Consider the following 6,015-nt stretch of genomic DNA (forward strand, 5'->3'; position numbering starts at 1 on the left):
GATTGGTTGAACTGTCGCCTTCTTTGCCCTTCGTCCCCGTCATGGAGAAAGGAGCTAAGTTATGTCTGTGGGTGAAAAAGATGTTTCAGACTAACTCCTGGGATGTCGGGACTGACAGATGAAGAGAGACTGCATCACTAAGGATTACGTATTCATAGGAGCTCAGAAGAATGACAGGCAACTCATGGATGAGCAAGAAGTTTAAGAGGTCTACACCAAGTAGGTGCAGTAAGGATGTTGTCATTGACTGGGAAGTCCAGGGCTCAAAGTGTGAGGAAAATACTTTTTTTTGGAAACGGGGAGCAGTGTCTCCACCTAGAAAGATCTCTGTGTGGAAACTGTTGAGGCCAAAGCTTTGGATATTCTCAAGGAGCAATTGGATCTGGTTCTTACGACGAAAGGGAACAAAGACTGTGGGTCGAATGTGGGACCGAGAATCTGAGTTGGATGGCCATCCATGAATATGTTGGGAGGCTGAGCAAGCTCGAAGTGCCTACTCCTATTTTCTTGTTTCCACAAGCCAGAGGGGACAAGGTTGATCCGAAGGATCCGGGGGTCTGGGCTTTGGGGTTTTTGCTTAAATTCATCTGTGAGATTTGAAGATCGCTGGCTGGTTTGACATATTTGGCTGCCCCTAGCTGCCCCCTTGAGAAGATGGCAGTGAGCTGCTTTGTTGAACCACTCCAGTCCTTGTGCTGTAGTTTGACCCACAATGCCCTCATGGAGGGAATTTGAGTATTTTCATCTAGCGACACTGAAGGAATGGCGATATATTTCCAAGTCAGAATGGTGAGTGGCTTGGAGGGGAATTTTCAGGGAGTGGTCTTCCCGTGAATCTACTGCTGGTATTCTTCTAGATGGAAGTGGGTTTGGCATGTGCGATCAGAGCATCTTTGAATTTCTGCAGTGCATCTTATAGCTAGTACACAGTGCTGCTACCGAGCATTGATGGTGGAGGGAGTGGATGTTTGGGATGTGGTGAAAATCAAGCAGGCTGCTTTGTCCTGAATGCTGTCAACCTTCTTGATCATTCTTAGAAATGCATCCATCCAGGCAAGTGGGAAATATTCCATCATGCACCTAGTTTGTATCTTATTGTGGAGAGACTCAGGGACCTCAAGTTGTCCTTCACCTTCTGAAAGATAAAAATTCCTGCACAGTGACTTCCTGTCTTGGATTTTGCCAATCTGCTCGGTTCAGTTATTTGCGCCAGGTCCTTGCGGGTCACACAGTCGCTGCCCTATAATTTTGATACTTTTTAAAATTCAGTTGTGGGATGTGAGCATCACTGGCTGGCCAGCATTTCTTGCCGTAGTTTCCCTTGAGAAGGTGGTGGTGAGCTGCCTCCCTGAACCGCTGCAGTCCTCCTGCTGTGGGTTAACTATTAGGGAGGGAATTTCAGTATTTTGACCCAGCGACAGTGATGTAACGGCGATATAAGTCAGGATGGTGAGTGGCTTGGAGGGGAACTTGGAAGTGGTGGTGCTACCATATATCTGCTGCCCTTGTCCTTCTAGATGGAAGTGGCCATGGGTTTGGAAGGTGCTGTGTGAGGATCTTTGGTGAATTTCAGCAGTGCATGTTTCAATTCCGTGCACGTTCATTAATCTGCTGCCTTCTCAATCTCCTGCTCTGACAGGCTCCACAATACCCCCACATTATTAGCAGATGCAGCCACTACATCTTTCATCATCCCCAGATCCACCCAGCCACATTCTGACAGACTTGGCCGCATACCCAATTCTCTTATTTTGGATGGTTCCCCAAAGTACACTTATCCCTTAACTTCTTCCAATGGTTCCCCACGCTTCAATTCTGCCATGCCTGCCATCTTGAGAAGAGGTAAATCTCTGATGTCCTGGGGCTAACATGTTTCCATTAACCAGTGTAACTGAAACACAGTTCCATAGAATTCCACAGTAGTGTGGAGACTGGCCCTGCGGCCCAACAAGTCCACACCGACCCTCAGAACTTCCCACCCAGATCCATTCCCCAAACCCACCTAATCTACACATCCCTGAACACTATGGGCAATTTAGCACGGCCAACCCACCTAACCTGAAAATCTTTGGACTGTGGGAGAAAACCCACACGGACACGGAGGGAGTGTGCAAACTCCACAAAGAGGGAGCCTGAGGGAGAATCGAACCCAGGCCCATGGTGCTGTGAGGCAGCAGTGCTAACCATTGAGCCGCCATGTTGCCCTCAACTATTGAGCCACCGTGCTGCCATCGAGTTATCTAATCGTGTCATAGTAGTGTTTAAGGGAGGGAGAAGTGGAGGGTGCTGCTCTATGGAAGTTGCTTGTGATGCACTGGATACATTTGATGGACTTAATGGGATGGCACAGTGGTTAGCACTGCTGCCTCATAGCACCAGGGACCTGGGTTTGATTCCAGCCTTGGGTGACTGTCTGTGTGGAGTTTGCCCTTCTCCCCATGTCTGTGTGGGTGTTCTCCCACAGTCCAAAAATGTGCAGGTTGGCTATGCTAAATTTCCCGTAGGTCTCGGGTGGGAAATGCAGGGGTAGGATAGGGGATTTGATGGGCTGAATGGTCTGCTTCTAAACTGTAGGGATTCTATGAGGTCAAGCATTCGTAGAGCACCTGAGGTTGTGTAAAACTCTACAAATAAGACAAGTTCATTTATTAATTAGTAAGCGTTTATTGTTAGGTGCATCAAAGAAATTATCATAATTAGTGTAAAGTAATATAGAAGAAAGCTGCCTCAACACTGTCCTAATCTACACAGGATAAATACAACACTGGTTCGCTTCAGCAAAAATTTCCCCTGTACAAAAGCTCCTCCTTTACTCTGAAGTGAGATATCATTGAATCAACAATTATCTGCTTTGACAATATTATATTTCAGTTTGGATGGAACAGATTTTATCAAGTGTGTCCAGGAAGGATTTCTGACTCAACATGGAGATAGACCAATTAGAGAGGAGGCCATGTTGGATTTGGTGCTTGGCAATGAGCCAGGCCAGGTGTCAGATCTCTCAGTGGGAGATAGTGATCACAACTCCCTGACCTTTACTATAATCATGGAGAGGGATAGGAAAGTACTTAATGGGGGAGGGGAAATTACAATGCATTAGCAAGAGTTTTGAGAAGATTTGTAGCTCAGGTTTAGGTTCTGGATGTGAGTTTGCTCGCTGAGCTGGAAGGTTAGTTTTCAGACCATACTAGGTAACATCATCAGTGAGCCTCCGACGAAGCGCTGATGTTATGTCCCGCTTTCTATTTATCTGGTTAGGTTTCCTTGGGTTGGTGATGTCATTTCCTGCATTGGTGATGTCATTTCCTGTTCTTTTTCTCAGGGGATGGTAGATGGGCTCCAAATCAATATGTTTGTTGATGGAGTTCCGGTTGGAATGCCATGCTTCTAGGAATTCTCGTGCGTTTCTCTGTTTGGCTTGTCCTAGGATGGATGCGTTGTCCCAATCAAAGTGGTGTCCTTCCTCATCTGTATGTAAGGATACGAGTGATAGTGGGTCATGTCGTTTTGTGGCTAGTTGATGTTCATGTATCCTGGTGGCTAGCTTTCTGCCTGTTTGTCCAACGTAGTGTTTGTCACAGTTCTTGCAAGGTATTTTGTAGATGACGTTCTTTTATTTGTTGTCTGTATAGGGTCTTTTAAGTTCATTAGCTGCTGTTTTAGTGTGTTGGTGGGTTTGTGGGCTACCCTGATGCCAAGAGGTCCGAGTAGTCTGGCAGTCATTTCGGAAATGTCTTTGATGTAGGGGAGAGTGGTTATGGTTTGTGAGCCTGTTTTGTCTGTTTGTTTGGGTTTATTGCTGAGGAATCGGCGGACTGTGTTCATAGGGTACCCATTCTTTTTGAATACGCTGTATAGGTGATTTTCCTCTGCTCTGCGTAGTTCCTCTGTGCTACAGTGTGTGGTGGCTCGTTGGAATAATGTTCTAATGCAGCTTCGTTTGTGGGTGTTGGGATGGTTGCTCCTGTAGTTCAGTATTTGGTCCGTATGTGTTGTTTTCCTGTAGACGCTGGTTTGAAGTTCCCCATTGGCTGTTCGCTCTACTGTGACACCTAGGAATGGCAGTTTGCTGTTGTTTTCCTCCTCTTTTGTGAATGTTATGCCAGTAAAGGGTATTATTGATGGTCTTGAAGGTTTCCTGTAATTTGTTTTGTTTAGTGATGACAAAGGTGTCATCCACGTAGCGGACCCAAAGTTTGGGTTGGATGATTGGCAGAGCTGTTTGTTCGAGTCTCTGCATTACTGCCTCTGCTAAGAACCCTGATATCGGAGATCCCATGGGTGTACCGTTGGTTTGTCTGTAGGTTTTGTTATTGAAAGCGAAGTGGGTGGTAAGGCATAGGTCCACTAGCTTGATGATGTTGTCCTTGCTGATGAGGTTAGTGGTGTCTGGTGTATGTGTCTTCGGTTCTTCTAATAGTGTAGTCAGTGTTTCTTTGGCCAGGTTGATGTTGATGGATGTGAACAGGGCTGTTACGTCAAAGGAGACCATTATTTCATCCTCTTCTATCTTGGTGTCTTCTATCTTAGTGACACTATGGGTCGCTACCTGGAACACCAACCTACAGATTAGCCAAGGAACTACACCAAAGACTAAAATACCTAGTAGAAGACTCCCACCACTCCATTCGCTCCACCCAAGAATTCCTGAACACCATCAAAGACACCAAGATAGAAGAGGATGAAATAATGGTCTCCTTTGACGTAACAGCCCTGTTCACATCCATCAACATCAACCTGGCCAAAGAAACACTGACTACACTGTTAGAAGAACCGAAGACACATCCACCAGACACCACCAACCTCATCAGCAAGGACAACATCATCAAGCTAGTGGACCTATGCCTCACCACCCACTTCGCTTTCAATAACAAAACCTACAGACAAACCAACGGTACACCCATGGGATCTCCGAATTCAGGGTTCTTAGCAGAGGCAGTAATGCAGAGACTCGAACAAACAGCTCTGCCAATCATCCAACCCAAACTTTGGGTCCGCTATGTGGATGACACCTTTGTCATCACTAAACAAAACAAATTACAGGAAACCTTCAAGACCATCAAGAATACCCTTTACTGGCATAACATTCACAAACGAGGAGGAAAACAACAGCAAACTGCCATTCCTAGATGTCACAGTAGAGCGAACAGTCAATAGGGAATTTCAAACCAGCATCTACAGCAAAACAACACATACGGACCAAATACTGAACTACAGGAGCAACCATCCCAACACCCACAAACGAAGCTGCATTAGAACATTATTCCAACGAGCCACCACGCACTGCAGCACAGAGGAACTACGCAGAGCAGAGGAAAATCACCTATACAGCGTATTCAAAAAGAATGGGTACCCTATGAACACAGTCCGCCGATTCCTCAGCAACAAACCCAAACAAACAGACAAAACGGGCTCAAAAACCATAACCACTCTCCCCTACATCAAAGACATTTCCGAAATGACTGCCAGACTACTCGGACCTCTTGGCATCAGGGTAGCCCACAAACCTACCAACACACTAAAACAGCAGCTAATGAACTTAAAAGACCCTATACAGACAACAAATAAAAGAACGTCACCTACAAAATACCTTGCAAGAACTGTGACAAACACTACATTGGACAAACTGGCAGAAAGCTAGCCACCAGGATACATGAACATCAACTAGCCACAAAACGACATGACCCACTATCACTCGTATCCTTACATACAGATGAGGAAGGACACCACTTTGATTGGGACAACGCATCCATCCTAGGACAAGCCAAACAGAGAAACGCACGAGAATTCCTAGAAGCATGGCATTCCAACTGGAACTCCATCAACAAACACATTGATTTGGAGCCAATCTACCATCTCCTGAGAAAAAGAACAGGAAATGACATCACCAACGCAGGAAATGACATCACCAACCCAAGGAAACCTAACCAGATAAATAGAAAGCGGGACATAACATCAGCGCTTCGCCGGAGGTTCACTGATGATGTTACCTAGTATGGTGACGAAACGTCTGAA

Source organism: Stegostoma tigrinum, chromosome 46 (genome assembly GCF_030684315.1).
Source record: "Stegostoma tigrinum isolate sSteTig4 chromosome 46, sSteTig4.hap1, whole genome shotgun sequence".
Lineage (NCBI taxonomy): Eukaryota > Metazoa > Chordata > Chondrichthyes > Orectolobiformes > Stegostomatidae > Stegostoma > Stegostoma tigrinum.